The following is a 16968-nucleotide window of genomic DNA, read 5'->3' on the forward strand; positions in this document are numbered from 1 at the left end:
AGTATTTACTGAAACTTCTTGAGAAATCTTGAGCCTACCATATAGCTAAACTGCTGCCAGATTCTTGACTCACAAAAACTGCAAGATGGTAAGACTTGTGTGTGTGTGTGTGTGTGTGTGTGGTTGGGTGGTGGCAGTTCTTTTATTGGGTAACAATAGATAACTAATACAATAATGCGCCCTCATATAAAAAACAAACAAAAGGTCCTGGGGTTTTGGCCTTGCCATGTTGTTTCTCCTCAGTTAGTTCTACTGAGGATCCATGCCACTTGACTAGTTTAAGTTATAGTTTTGTTTGTTTGATGAATTGGAGCTCCTTATTGTTATTGACAATATAGATATTCTATTTTTAAACTGCTCTTGGTTCTGCTTTGATGGAAGATTTTCATTTCATTTGCTCATCTGCTTTTGTTTTTTTCTACATTCTTGCCATACTTTACACATTGACTTTACCATCTGTGGCAGATTATAGATGGCCACAAATTCTTTGAAACTTCTCCCATCTAGGCGTGATATCTATTCACCCTCCTCTGGAATCTGGGTCTGATTACAACTGCTTTGACCAACAGAATGTGGAACTGACACTATGCCAGTTCCGGGCCTGCCCCCATATTCTCTTGAGCCCTAAGCAGTCATACAAGAGGTCCAATTACTCTTCCAGAAAGACTATATAGAGAGGTATTGAAACTATATGGAAAAGGGGGGATCCAGTTGAACCCAGCCTTCCAGTAATCCCTATCAAAATACTGGGTATCATTGAGTCTGACATTGACCTTCCTGAACAGCTCGGAATCAGATGAATACCAAGTAACTCCTATTAATGCCATGTGGAACAAAGGAATTGCCGACTAAACCTTGCCCAAATTCATAACCCTAGAATTTGTGAGATGTAGTACATTGGTTTTGCTTAAGTCACCAGGTTTTATAGTATAGAGATATATGTATTATTATTATATATAATTATGTATTTCACAAAAATATATAATCAGAATATTATCTATCAATTTATATATCTTCTAGTGTATATTTTTTTGCATAAATTCTAATGACTTCTAAGTTTTAATATTTTCTTTTATTAGTTACTTGTTAATGTTTATCCCTTATCTTCATGCTTTAAATATTCTTTCATTGATTTCAACATATTTTTTATTTAAAATCACTTTTCTTCCTATTAGAAAATGTATTCTTGCCTTTACTCTAAGTATTATTTATTTTTAGCCTTTGAAAATGTTAATATCACCCACTGGTTAAAATTAGAGAACTGAGTGATATTTGAAAGAAAAAGAAAACGTTGCTATTTTTATCTATATACTTTTATAAGGTTTAAATGTTTACTATAGCAATGCACTTGTGAAGTGTTTTATACTTCAAAGGAAGAAAACAGAAGACCAAAAAAACTTCTATTTATTCTTAACTTTTTAATGTTTTGATTTCTAAATGTATATTTAGCTTTATTATCAAGTTGTGATTCTACCCTTTTTTGGCAACTTACAACATTTAAATTCTGCTTTTTATCAGAATATATTTCAAACTCAATCCAATAAAAACTGTAATTTTGTATATTCTCAATCAATAGAGGAGATTTTGTATTAAAAAGTTAAAATAAAAGTCAGTAGATAAGAAAAAAAAGCCAATAAAATATATCTAACATATATTTTATCACAATTAAAGTTGGGTCATCCAGAATATCTAAATGTCTTAATTTCTACAGCACCAAGCACTACAGAGCCTAGACATTTTGACCCAAAATTTCTGCTACTGGAAAAAAAAAAAAAGAAAAAGAAACTGAAGACTTCCTGAAATTCTAGTACCTCAAACCAACTGGAAAAAAACTTGTCTAATCCAATCAAGCAGGTCATCAGTGAGTAGTAACATAAACATGCACATAAATTTAAGTCAATATTTTTTTTAAATGCATACTGTTAAAGCCAAGATAAAAGGTATTACAGGAAACATCTTATTTCCATAAAATCTGAGTTTGGGTATCTTTTTGGACTACTCCTTGGAGGGCATTCAAGAAAGATGCCAAGACTTTAGCTCAGAGCCTGGAAAGGAAAAGAGAGGCAGGTGTGATTTTGTCCTTGAGAAAGGATTGGTTATAGCTACAACCAAGGGTCATCTGGTATGCTGAGTTAAGGAAAAACAGTGAATTTAGTCTGGCTACAGGCTTAAAAACAGCAAAGTACAGTCCAAACTTCTATAACCCTGCAGACAAGGATTAGGAATATTTACCTTAATGCGTATCATACAGAGCTTCTTGAAATATGAATGCTTCCAGAGAACTGATCTTTATCATATTTCTATGGAGAAACAAGGTGGACAGAGTTTGAGTGGCTCCTCTAAAGGAAGTGGAAATGAGTCAGCACCCCCGAGATGTTGAGACTAAGTACTTTACCTGACTTTCTGCTGCAGGATGAAACCAACTAGACTAGTGTCTGATTACTGACCTCCTCTGAAGAACACATGTCAATTCCCTGGGGTCATTAGACTCTTTATTCCCCCAAAACCTTTTGGCTGAGGTAGAGACCCAGAAATGGTAAATGACAGATTTGAGGGGTTGTAATCAATTTCCTGCTTCTCTGTCCACTGCTTTCTATTGACTCTACATGATACTTTTTTCCTTGTTGACTTTAACAACATCCACCAGCACAGTCGTCTGTAGTTAAGAGTGAACAAAGTTACCTTTAGTTGTCTGTCTTCTCATTTAGAAAAAACAGGAGAACATTATTATGGTCAAGAATAAGTCACCCACATAGAAAACCCTCTATCATGAAAATTGTAAAATGTTAGCACCAGTCTTACCTTTTCCACTAGCCTGAGACATGTTACTTGACTTCTGCGAACATCAACTTTCCACTGTCATTCTCAGGAGACTGAAGTAAATAAGAAGTTTTTAACAAAGACTTCGTGGACTTTGAGAGGTGGCGGTGATGGAGAAGAGAGCTTCAAATACTCAGAAATGCAGTGTAACTTTTAAATTGCATTTTTTTTCTGAGAATAAGCTTTAATCATTTTTAAAGAGGTTTGTGACCTAAAATTGTTGAGAACTAAATATTTTTATTCTGTAAACATATATTGAATAAGTTCAAGGTCTTGGGTTAGGCAAAGTGGAAAATACAAAATGAGTGAGACAAGTACCTAAATCATCAAAATCAAATGTACAATATGCTACTGCCACAGAGATGAAGAGACCATAGTATTTAAAGAAGTGAGAGATTATAGCTGTCCGGAGGTAGGGAAGTGAGAATGGGGGAATACATCAAGGAAAATAGTTCAGGTCTGTGCATGTAAAGAGAGCCAAGTAGTTGATGTAAAAAGAATAATAGGAGCTAAGCATAAAGGTGAAAAACCCTGTGGGTGGTGGCTGCAGTAGCTCACACCTGTAGTCCCAGCAATTTGGAAGGCTGAGGTGTGAGGATCACTTGAGGTCAGGAGTTCGAGACCAGACTGGCCAACATGGTGATACCTTGTCTCTATTAAAAATACAAAAATTAGCTGGGCGTGGTGGCACATGCCTGTAATCCTAGCTACTTGGGAGGCTGAGGCACGAGAAGCGCTTGAACTCAGGAGGCAGAGGTTGCAGTGAGCTGAGATGGTGGCACTGCACTCCAGTCTGGGTGACAGAGTGAGACTCTGTCTCAAAACAAAACACCCTATGGGTGTGAGGCAACGATATGCAGTCAGACATATTCGGCTAAGATATCAGATATGGGGAGAAAAGAAGGAGGGCAGTAAAGCATACAGCCAAGTAATGCATTTTAAAAATAAAAATAGCACACACATGGAAACACAAAACTGGCTAAGGCTTATGCTAAGTCTATGCTAGTTCTTAGGGCTCAGTGGTTTTTAATTTTGCAGAAATATGTGCTTGACTTCTATTAATATGAAATATCCCACACCTGATGTCAGATAAATGTATGAATAAATAGGTAGACAGATAGACAGAAACTTCCTTTCAACTTATAGAATTACTATACATCTATGGATGTAATCTATGCTGTTAATTCTCAATATTCATGGAATTATGTTTAAAAAAATGCTGTGAGCATGGAATTAGCAAATACTGACACATTCTTCCTAGAGAAAAGACAGGAAGAGGTTCCTATAAGTCTCTGATCACACTTTTATCAACAGATCAATATATAACTTTGTTTTATGAATGTTTCTGTTTAAAGATATCTTTGCTTAAAGGTTGACTGAAGAACTGCTGAGTAAATAAATGTTGGTTCATGAACATTGAACTTATGACCTACAGCACTATAGGCCATATGTGAATTAAGCTTATCAAGCACAGATATATTTTCCATGAGGTTCATTGCAGCCTTCCTGTGCTTAGGAATACTAGTCAGCACTTTGGGACTACACTTCGGGGGCATTTTAAATGGTGAAATCACTAACAAGAAGCACACAAGAGCAAAAACCATGGCAATAAGTAGACTATAGAAGGACCCTTGTTTACACTATTAGACATGAAACAAAAAGGCAGAGTGCTTCCTTGTTTAATCTCAGCTGGGCACATGTGTATTGAACAAGTCAAATTTTTTTCACTCTGCTCATGTCTGTGAATAACCTCAAAAGTGCCCCAAGCATTTATTTTGGGTTACAAATAAATAAATTTCAGCAAGTAGGTGAATTTGTAAATATAGAAACTGTGAATAATAAATTTTGACTATAAATGTACATCTATGTGTGTGTGTGTATATATATATGTGTGTGTGTGTGCATGTGTGTGTGTATCCCCAAAATTCTTATTTTAAAATTCTAACCTGTGACATGGTGGTATTTAGAAGGAAGGCCTTTGGGAAGTAATTGGGTCATGACATTGGAGCGCTTGCGAATGGGATTAGTACTCTTAAAAGAAAAGTCCAGGAGTGGAGCAAGATGGCAGAATAGGAGACTGCACTGATTGTCCCCACCATGTAGGAACACCAAATTTTAACAACTATGTACACAAGAAAAGCACCTTCATAAGAACAAAAAATCAGGTGAGCACTTACAGTACCTGGTTTTAACTTCGTGTTGATGAAAGAGGCACTGAGAAGGGGAGAAAAAGTAGTCTTGCATTACTAAAGTCACCCCTCCCCCTAACCCCTGTGGCTGTGTGATATGGAGAACCTGTGCACTTGTGGAAGAAGAACACAATGACTGTGAGACTTTGCATTGAACTCGGTTCTGCCCTGTCACAGCAGAAAGCAGAACTGAGCTGTAGTTAGCTAATGCCCATCCACAGGAGGAGCATTTGGACTGGGCCTAGCCAGAAGGAAATTACCCATCCCAGTGGTTGAACCTTGAGCTCTGGCAAGCCATGCCACCACAACCTAAAGTGCTATGGGGCTCTGAATAAATTTGAAAGGCAGTCTAGGCCACAAGAATTTCAACTCCTAGGAGAATTCTATTGCTGAGCTACACTCAAAGCCAGTTTGAGGGGGCACGCAACCTACTGAGATACCAGAAATGGTGGCTAAGGGAGTGCTTATGCCTCCCCTGCCCCAATCCTAGTCTGCATAGCTTATGGCTCCAAAAAAGTCCTTCCTTCTGCTTGAGGAGAGGAGAGGAAAGAGCAAAGAGATTTTCTCTTGCATCTTGGATACTTGTTCAGCCACAGTAGGATAGGGTACCAGGCAGAGTTTTGAGGTCCCCGTTCCAGGCTCTAGTTCCCAGACAACATATCTAGACACACCCTGGGCCAGAAGAGAACTTGCTGCCTCACAGGCCAGGAGAGAGTAGCATAACATATTTAAAGTGCTCAAAAACATTTACCCTAGAATAGTATATCTGGTGAAAATATCCATCAAACATGAATGAGAAATAAAGACTTTCCAAGACAAACTAAAACTAAGAAATTTCATTCATATCAGACCTTTCCTACAAGAAATTCTAAAGAGAGTATTTCAATCAGAAAGAAAGGACTTTTTTTTTTTTTTTTTTTTTTTTTTTTTTTTTTTTTTTTTTTGAGACGGAGTCTCGCTCTATCACCCAGGCTGGAGTGCAGTGGCCAGATCTCAGCTCACTGCAAGCTCCACTTCCCGGGTTCAGGCCATTCTCCTGCCTCAGCCTCCCGAGTAGCTGGGAATACAGGTGCCCGCCACCTCGCCCGGCTAGTTTTTTGTATTTTTTTTAGTAGAGACAGGGTTTCACCGTGTTAGCCAGGATGGTCTCGATCTCCTGACCTCGTGATCCGCCCGTCTCGGCCTCCCAAAGTGCTGGGATTACAGGCTTGAGCCACCGCACCCGGCCAGAAAGAAAGGACTTTAATGAGTAATAAGGAATCGTGTGAAGATAAAAAAACTCAGTGGTACGCAGAAAAAAATACAGAATATTATAACACTGTAACTATAGTGTATAAACTACTTTTAAGTAGAAAGGCTAAAAGATGAACCAATCAAAAATAATAACTATAACAACTTTTCAAGGCATAGTACAATAAAATTTTGTTGTTTCTACAACAAAAAGTTAAAAAGCAGGAAAATGAAGTTAAGGTGTAGAGTTTGTATTAGTTTTCTTTTTGCATATTTGTTTTTTATGCAAAGACTGTTAAACTGTTATCAGCTTAAAATAATGTTTTATAAGATAGTATTTCAAAGTCTCATGGTAACCTGAAATAAAAATAAACACAACAAATACACCAAAAATAAAAATCAAGAAATTAAATCATACTACCAGAGAAAATTATCTTCACTAAAAGGAATATAGAAAGGAAGGAAAGAAGGAAGAGAAGACCACAACAAACCAGAAAACAAATAGCAAAATGCCAGGAGTAAGTCTTTACTTCTCAATTATAACATTGAATGTAAACAGACTAAACTCTCCAATCAAGAGACATAGAATGGCTGAATGGATGAAAAACGAGACCCAGTGATCTGTTGCCTACAAAAACACACTTCACCTATAAAGACACACGTACACTAAAAATAAAGTGATGAAAAAGACATTCCATGCCAATGGAAACAAACAAGCCAAAAACAAAAAGCAGGAGTAGCTATACTTATATCAGACAAAACAGACTCCAGGACAAAAACTGTAAGAAGAGAGAGAAGGTCACTGTACAATAATCAAGCAATCAATTCAGCAAGAGGACATAACAATTATAAATGAATTTGCACACAACACTGGAGCAACCAGTTATATAAAGCAAATATTGTTAGATGTGAAAGAGTGAGATAAATCCCCATACAATAATAGCTGCACACTTCAACAACCTACTTTCATCACTGGGCAGATATTCCAGACAGAAAATCAACAAGGAAACATCAGACTTAATCTGCACTATAGACCAAATGAACCTAATAGATATTTACAGAATATTTAATCCAATGGCTGCAGAATACATGTTCTTTTTCTCAGCACATGGATCATTCTCAAGGAAAGACCATTTGTTAGGCCACAAAACAAGTCTGAAAACATTAAAAAATTTAAAATAATGTCAAGCATCTTCTCTGACCACAGTGGAATAAAAAAACAAAAATAACAAGAGGATTTTTGCAAACTATACAAATAGATAAAAATTAAACAATGTGCTCCTGAATGAACAGTAGGACAATGAAGAAATTTAGAAAAAATCAAAAAAAGTATTGAAACAAATGATAATGAAAACACAATGTACCAAAACCTGTGGGATACAGCAAAAGCAGTACAAAGAGGAATGTTTATAGCTATAAATACATACATCAAAGCAGAAGAAAAGTTTCAAATAAACAACCTAGCAATGCATCTTTAAAAACCAGAAAAGTAAGATCAAACCTAACTCAAAATTAGTAGAAGAAAAAATAATAAAGATCAGAGCAGAAATAAATGAATTTGAACTGAAGAAAACAATACAAAAAAATTAATGAAACAAAAAGTTGGTTTCTTGAAAAGTTTAACAAAATTGTCAAACCTTTAGCCAGACTAATTAAGAAAAAAAGAGAAGACTCAAATAAATAAAATCAGAGATGAAAAAGGAGATATTACAACTGATATAACAGAAATGTAAAGGATCATTAGTGACTACTATGAGCAACCATATGCCAATAAATTAGAAAATTTAGAAGATATGGATAAATTTCTAAACACTTGCAATTTACTGAGCTTGAATCATGAAGAAATTCAAAACCTGAACTGACCAATAGCAAGCAATGTGATTCAAGTTGTAATAAAAAGTATTCCAGCAAATAGAAGCCTGGGACCCAGGCTTCACTGATAAATTCTACCTATCAAACATTTAAAGAAGAACTAATACTGATCCTACCCAAACTACTCTAAAAAATAGATGAGAAGGGAATACCTCCAAACTCATTCTATGAGGCCAGTATTTCCCTGATAACAAAACCAGACAAAGACACATTAAAAAAGAAAACCATAGGCCAATATCTCTGATGAATATTGATGCAAAAATACTGAACCAGATACTAGCAAAATGAATTCAACAATACATTAGAAAGATCCTTCATGACCAGGTAGGATTTATCCCTGGGATGCAAGAATGATTCAACACACATGAATCAATCAATGTAATACATCACACCAACAGAATAAAGGACAAAAACCATATGACCATTTTAATTGGTACTGAAAAGGCATTTGATAAAATTCAACATCCTTTCATAATAAAACCCCTCAAAAACCTAGGTATAGAAAGAACATACCCCAACACAATAAAAGCCATATGCAAGAGATCCACAACTAGTATCATACTGAATGGGGAAAAACTGAAAGTCTTTCCTCAAAGATCTGGAATAAGACAAGGATGCCTACTTTCACCACTGTTATTCAACAAAGTACTAGAAGTCTTAGCTAGAGCAATCAGACAAGAGAAAGAAAAAATGAAGAAGTCAAATTATCCTTGTTTGCAGATTATATAATCTTATATTTGGGAAAACCTAAAGACTCCACCAAAAAAAACTATTAGAACTGATAAACAAATTCAGTAAAGTCACAAGATACAAAATCAACATACAAAAATCAGTTGCATTTTTATATGTCAACAGCAAACAATCTGAAAAAGAAATCAAGAAAGTAATCCCATTTACAACAGCTACAAATAAAATTAAATACTTAGGAACTAAATTAAAGAAGTAAAAGATTTTTACAATTAAAACTGTAAAACACTGATGAAAGAAACGGAAGTGGATTCGAAACAAAAGAAAAAAAGCATATTCCATGTTCATGGATTGGCAGAATCAATACTGTTAAAATGTTCACGCTACCCCAAACAATACACAGATTCAATGCAGTTCTCATCAAAATGACAGTGACATTCTTCACAGAAATAGAAAATAAAAAACAATTCTAAAATTTCTATGGAACAATCAAAGACCCAGAATAGCCATAGGTATCGTAAGCAAAAAGAACAAAACTGAAGGACTCACATTATTTGACTTCAAATTATACTACAAAGCTATAGCAAGCAAAACAGCATGGTTCTGGCATAAAAACAGACCAGTAGAACAGAATAGAGGACCCAGAATTATATTCATACATCCACAGTGAACTCATTTTTGACAAAGGTTCCAAGAACATACATTGGAGAAAGGAGAGTCTCTTTGATAAATGGTGCTGGGAAAACTGGATATCCATTATGCAGAAGAATGAAACTAACCCCTATCTCTCACCATATATAAAATCAAATAAAAATGGATTAAAAACTTAAATCTAAGACCTAAAACAATGAAACTACTAAAAGAAAACTTTGGGGAAGCTCTTTAAGACATTGGAATGGGCAAAGACTTCTTGAGTAACACCCCACAGGCACAGGCAACCAAAGCAAAAATGGACAAATGGGATTACATCAAGTTAAAAACCTTCTGCACAGCAAAGGAAACAGTCAACAAAGTGAAGAGACAACCCACAGAACGGGGTAAAATATTTTCAAGTGATCCATCTGACAAGGGATTAATAACCAGAATATATAGGCAACTCAAACAACTCTAGAGAAAAAAAAAATAGTAATCCAATTTAAAAATGGACAAAATATTTGAATAGAAATTTCTCAAAAGAAGACATAAAAATGGCAAACAGGTACATGAAAAGGTGCTCAACATTATTGCTCATCAGAGAAATGCAAATCAAAACTACCAGAGATCATTTCACCCCAGTTAAAATGGCTTTTATCAAAAAGACAGGCAGTAACAAATGTTGGTTAGAATGTGGAGAAAAGGAAAACCTCATACGCTGTTGGTGAGAATGTAAATTACTACCATCACTATGGAGAAAAATTTAGAGATTTCTCAAAAAACTGAAAATAGAGCTACCATATGATCCAGCAATCCCATTTCTTTATATATACTTGAAAGAAAATCAGTATATCAAAGAGATATCTGCACTCCCATATTTTTAGCAACACTATTCTCAATAGCCAAGATTTGGAAGCCACGTAGAGGCCTATAAACACATGAATGGATAAAGAAGATGTAGTATATATACATGATGGAGTACTATTCAGCCATAAAAAAGAATGAGATCCTCTCATTTGCAACACCCTAGATGGAACTGGAGGTCATTATGGTAAGTGAAATAAGCCAGGCAGAGAGACAAACACTGCATGTTCTCACTTATCTGTAGGAGCTAAAAATTAGAACAACTGGACTCCTGGAGGTAGAGAGTAGAAGGATGGTTCCCACAGGCTGGGAAGAGAGGTGGGGGGTAGGGGTATGGAGGAAGTGGGGATGTGAAATGGATACAAAAATATAGAAATAATGAATAAGACCTAGTATTTGCTAGTACAACAGGGTGACACTAGTATGAAATAATTTAATTGTATATTTTAAAATAACTAAAAGTATAATTGGATTGTTTGAAACACAAAGGATAAATGCTTAAGTTGATGGATACGCCATTTACTGTGGTGTGATTACCACCTATTTCATGCCTGTATCAAACTATCTCATGTAACTCATGAGATAGTCCACCCTCCATTTCTATCCAGGTTATTGGAAATGATGGGATCTAAATATGTACACTTACTATGTACCCACAAAAAATTAAAATAAATTAAAAAAAGAAAAAGTCAGATAGCTAACGTTCTTTTTCTACAAGTGAGGATACAAAGAAAGAGAAGCCACAGCCTGCAACCTGTAAGAGAATGCTCACAAGGCCCAGATCGCACTGGTACCCTGATCTCAGACTCCAGCCTCCAGAACTGTAAGAAATAAATTTCTGTTGTTTATAAGCTGCCCAGTCTAACATTGTCATAGCACCCAGACCTAAAACATGTATATATATACCTACACATCATCCATGCAAATTGTGGAATTACTAAGTAAGAAAATTCACACATAGTAAATGATGATGTTAAGGGTTATTTTGTTGTCTTCTAAATACTCAGTACTCATTCTAAATGGGAAGCCAAATAATACTCTGAAAGTGACTTGGTTAGGATGAAACTGGAGAATACTACTTACATTGTTTGATGGTTTAATAGTATTAAGCCAAAGGAGGCAAGTCCTTAGTGCAATGGAATATTAAGTAATGGGTAAATTAATATAAATGAAGATGCTTTGGGAAAGTTAGCCAAGTCCCTTTTTGGCTATAACAGCCTGGATTTTCAACTGGTACAGGGAGGACAAGTATTTTTGTAGCAACGTCTCAGGGAAAGTAGGCTTGTTTCCAAATGGCACCCACATATACAGTTTTGAAAGATAAATTGTTTCCTTTGATTCCTCTTGCCAACTTTTATTTTTGATTCGGGGGTACATGTGCAGGTTTGTTACATGGGTAAATTGTGTGTCATTGGGCTTTGGTGTACAGATTATTTCATCACCCAGATAATGAGCATAAATGCCATAGGTAGTTTTTCAATCGCCATCCTCCTCCCACTCTCCTCCCTCAAGTAAGCTCCAGTGTCAACTGTTCGCTTCTTTGTTCCCATATGTACTTAGTATTTAGCTCCCATTTATAAGTGAGAATATGTGGTATTTGGGTTTTTGGTCCTGCATTAATTTGCTTATGATAATGGCCCCCAGTTCCATCCACATTACTACGAACGACGTGATTTCATTTTTTGTTGCCTGCATAGTATTCCATGGTGTATATGTACCACATTTTCACATCCAGTACATCATTGATGATCATTTATGTAGATTCCATGTCTTAGCTATTGTGAATAGTGATGAATATTGCGATGAACATACACACGCATGTGTCTTTATGGTAGAACAATTTATATTCCTTTGGGTACATACCCATAAATGGGATTGCTGGGTTGAATGGCAGTTCTGAGTTTTTTTGAGAAATCTTCAAAATGCTTTCTGCAATGGCTGAACTAATTTACATTTCCACCAGCAGTGTGTAAGTATTCCCCCTTCTCTGCAACCGTGCCAGTATCTGTTATGTTTTGGCTTTTTAATAATATTCATTCTGACTGGCATGAGATAGTATCTTATCATAATTTTGATTTACATTTCTCTAATGATTAGTGATGTTGACCATTTTTTCATATGCTTGTTGGTCACGCATATGTCTTCTTTTGTGAGGTGTCTGTTCATGTCCTTTGCCCATTTATTTAGTGGAGTCTATTATTTTGTGCTTGTTGATTTAAGCTTCTTATAGATTCTGGATATTAGACCTTTGTTGGATGCAGTTTGCAATATTTTCTCCTATTCTGTAGATTGTCTGTTGACTCTGCTGATAGTTTCTTTTGGTGTGCACAAGCTCTTTAGTTTAATTAGGTTCCACTTGTCCCATTATTCTCTCTACTTGAAAAGATTTTTCTCTGGCCCTTCAACGGATGGCTGATCTCCCTCCCTCAGATCTCAGCTTAAATGTCTCCTACTCAACAATGTCTTTCTTGTTCAGTCTGTCTGATCCTATGTGTCCTTGCTAGGTCCTCAACTGTTTATTTCCTTCCTATAGTAGTACAGCGTGTAGTGATCTTGTTTATTCACTTGTTCATATGACCATTATCTATCTCCTTCCCCTGACATGTAAACACCATAAACACTAAGAACATACCACCTTGTTTACCACTATATCCCCAAAGCCTGGAAAAATGCTTGCCTCAAATTAGTTACACACTATATGTTGAATGAATAAACATAAAGTCTACCTAAGTCCTTAAGTAGACTTTCTTAGTAATCCTACAAAATTAAGACAAATTAGTGAAATTATAACTTATAATTGCAATGCAAGATTACAATCCTCTGGTTGAATTTTACGGCTTTTCAAATTGAGGCCACGAATGTTCAGCATGTAATCCTAACCATGCTAGTGAATTTGTAAAGTAGGCTGTTGAATGCCAGCTCTCAAATATCACTAACACCACCTGTTAAGACACTTAGTTTATTGCTTAATATAACATACAACACCATCTATCTCCACAAAGTTTCAGCAGTGTCATGAAGGGAATAGGGCAAGAACAGAATTTATTAACAATTGGAAATTTTGTGTAAGATGGAGGAAAAGTGAAAGGGAGGACTTCATTAGGATTGCATAAGAATTGACCAACTTTTCTGGACTGCTGGAAATAAAAAGGTAAAGATGTTGGCACAAAGGTTTCAAAGATCTTTCCAGCAATATAGACAGTAAGGTTTAGTTGTTTTGCTTTATTTTGTTTTGTTTTGTTTTGTTTTGGAGGGGATGAGGGTTTAGGTAGTTTTGGTTCTCAGTGTCCAAGCAATGTAGGGCAGATGATTTTGGTTTCAGGGTGAAGGCTGGATCACAGTAACACCTTCCCAATTCCATGCTACCACAACTAAACCAAACCAAGAGTTTAGGAACTAAATGGACTATCTTCCCCACTCCTTCAAAATGTACATTGTAAAAACAAGTTTCTAGGAAAAAGCTACATATTTAATCTGATGTAGGACAATTTTAAATGGGAAAAAATATGAACTCCATTCAAATCACTTTGCTGCTCATGAGAAACCCCTGAGGACAGCTATACTTACAAGGGATTGATAAGAATTCCATTAATACGTATTAATATTTCAGTTGATTTAGAAAAATACATATTAACTTAAAAATGGTTCTTTGCTTTTGTTAGGTATAGCAGTAAAATATAAAATTTCCAATGAGATTTAATATGTGGATAAATAATCTATTTAATATGATATGTGTATTTTAGCACCTAATAAGGGGGGACCACATATTTTGAATTGCATAATCTATGCAGTAGAGAGTGGCTTTTGATTCAATTGCTCAATTGAATCAATTAAATAACATGTTTAATTGATTGTTTTTCTCTCCAATAAAAATAACCTTATTGGACTGAATATGCCCAAATTCCAATCAGATATTTTGAAGTTACTTGTAGACAGAAATCAGGATGTTCAATAATCTTTGTCAAAAAAAATCTCATAGGTTTTTACAAGCATCCTTATATAAAGTCTCTCAGATTCATATTTTTTAGGTTTAACCACACGACCTAGCCATTTCTGAAGACAAAATTGATCAAATATTGCAATTTTATATGGTACACCTTAATAGAATTTGAGAGCTGGATAAGGTCTTCAAAGACATATGGTTCTACCAAACTCCTATTGGAAACTAGAGCTTATTAGAAATAAATAGGTTGCAAGAGTCAGTCAGCTTGTGGTCAGACTTGGGACTCAGAATCCAACCTTCTGACGTTTGCCCACTGCATTCTGTTCAGGGTTCATGCCTTGACTTCCTGACAAATTGTAAAAGTAACATCTTTTAAAAATAATTGTTGCATTTTGGATAATCTAGGCTACTGATTCATTCAATATGTTTAGCTTGGAAATGGTTGGCTTTTTGCTTCAGTCCTTAGTTAATGGAATATTATTTCACAATAAAGTGAGATTGTCCTGTCTTTCTATCTTGGCTCAAAAGCCTCTTGAAAAACTTATTTTGGAGCAGCTAATCTTTTTAGTAGACTCATTGTCCTTTAACTATGATCCAGTGTGCTTAGGCACATACGAAGGAGTTTCTGTTAATTGGCTAATGACAGACGCACAAGACTGGAAACTCATTCACAACTCTAATTTCAGCATCAGTGTCTGTACAGCATTCAGTTCCTTAGGGCATTAAAACAATCACAGATCAAACTATAACAACTTGATACTTTTGTAATAATTTATTTTATAAAGCTTTTTCAGCAGGTTGGAAATCATTGCATAATTCACTACAGAGCCCCTTTTATGAGAGTCAACGGGAGTGTAGTTGTGCCTATTTAAATTTATACTAGGCTCTGGGATTGAGTCATAGGATAGAGCATCAGATGCCACAGAAGCATTCTTCACACTATCTTTGTGTCTCTGTGGCTTCCCAAGAGGTGGAAGATTGTACTTCCTTCAAAAGGGAAGGAACAAACTTGGTAGCCTTGCATGCTATTTGACTGCATGTTTATAATGGTGCCTTAGGAGGAAAAAATTTTTGCAAAAATAGATTTAGAAAAAAATTCTAAATAATAAAATAATAAATAATAAATAATAAAACAGATTTTTTCTATTGGCAAAAATTTTAAACACTTGTGTAAAATGTGGAAGAATGAAGATGTCAGGGTAAGAATGTAATCTGGAACAACTTTAGAAAAAAAATAAGAAGCTCTTGAAAGTTATACAAGTCCATTCCATATGACCCAGTAATTTCATTTCTAGACATACACTGTAGAAACATTTTATATTCCTGCAGGAGGAGAGTGTTGTATAAATTATTGGCGTTGTATAAATTTATAATTTATTGATGTTATATAAATTTATCTCGGTGTTATATAAATCTACAGTTTACTAAATTTTCCAGAGTTTGAGCACCTTCTTCTTTCTGGTGGGGGAGGAAGGGTCACAAAAGTTCTTTCTTCTGTAAATTGCCTTTAAATTTTCTTTGCCTATTTTTAGCTGGGCTGTTTATCTTTGTCTTATGATTCAGGAAGCATTTGTTTTTTAAGTCTAACTTATTGAGTTATGTTTATATACACTAAAATATATCTGTTTTAAGTGTAGAGTTGAATTATGAATATATACCTGTTTAACAAATGCCACACCCAGATAAGAAATATTTTCTTTATGGCAAAAGTTCCTTATGTCTATTGGTAACCAATCATACCTCTCCCCTCGAGCCCCTGGAAACCACTGATCATTTTATTTCTCTGGAAATGTTTATTATTTTCCCCTGGGCCCTGACAATCTTCCAACAGAAGTTTTGCCACTATTTTCTCGTGATGGACAACTACTCTCAAGGCAAGAGCTAGACCTACCTCTCTGGGTTCTCTTTTCTTAGATTTTGCATCAATCCTAGATCCCCTTATCAGCTGGCTTCCTGCTAGGTTTGGCTAACGGGAGGCTAAAGCTCTCCGCAGGTGGCACCTTCTTTATGGCTCTAATTCTCACTGGGCTCCCATAACATTTTTCAATACTTAGTCAGATAGTTGATAACTCCTTCTTAGTCTTCATTTTCTGTTTGCACAGTCACAAAAATCAATGAGAAGTAAGAGCTTAAGGACTTTTCACTTTTTTTCTGAGTATGCTTACAGTCACATGCATGCCTGTAGTGTTTTAGAATCCCAGAAATACCTTAGGGCTTCTCCAAAGCTCCTACAGAATTTTTGTTTAACTGATTTTTCTTTTTAGCTTCATAGTTTGTCTACTGTTTGCCTCAACAGTTATTCATGGCTTCAGTCAGACATGAAGTTAAGCAACTGCCTCAGAGAAGAGGATTTTTGCACTGATAGCTCTGACTGAGGTCAAATAAAAACAGTCTTGCAAGTGGACTATTAAGTAAACCATCAAACAAGACAAACAATTGCAATGCTCTGGCAAGGGTGTTTGAAGAGTCTCCAAACCCTTTCTACTTCCAGTTGCAGCCAGGCTGCCGGTTTTCACTCTGATGCAGACTGTCAGTTTTCAAGGCTACCACAGAGCTGGATGCTAGAAAGTGGAATTATGATAAATTAAAACATCGCAAAACTTTCTGTTCTTTTTTTTTTTTTTAATTTATTTATTATTATTATACTTTAAGTTGTAGGGTACATGTGCATAACGTGCAGGTTTGTTACATATGTATACTTGTGCCATGTTGGTGTGCTGCACCCATCAA

At 35.6% G+C, this 16968-nt stretch overlaps 2 long non-coding RNA genes across 2 annotated transcripts in view; one reads left to right on the plus strand and one right to left on the minus strand.

The window, feature by feature from the left end:
• The window catches only part of LOC126956468 (uncharacterized), a 27072-nt gene continuing 10104 nt past the window's right edge, over positions 1 to 16968 (plus strand). The window contains exons 1-2 of the long non-coding RNA XR_007726388.1: positions 1 to 88; positions 5957 to 6078. This is a non-coding gene — a long non-coding RNA (uncharacterized LOC126956468). The remainder of the gene's footprint in view (positions 89 to 5956; positions 6079 to 16968) is intronic.
• LOC126956465 (uncharacterized) overlaps positions 2014 to 16968 on the minus strand; it is a 26608-nt gene continuing 11653 nt past the window's right edge. Inside the window, exons 4-5 of the long non-coding RNA XR_007726385.1 lie at positions 2803 to 2873; positions 2014 to 2656 (exon numbers count right to left, since the gene is read on the minus strand). This is a non-coding gene — a long non-coding RNA (uncharacterized LOC126956465). The remainder of the gene's footprint in view (positions 2657 to 2802; positions 2874 to 16968) is intronic.

This window comes from Macaca thibetana, chromosome 6 (assembly GCF_024542745.1).
Source record: "Macaca thibetana thibetana isolate TM-01 chromosome 6, ASM2454274v1, whole genome shotgun sequence".
Lineage (NCBI taxonomy): Eukaryota > Metazoa > Chordata > Mammalia > Primates > Cercopithecidae > Macaca > Macaca thibetana.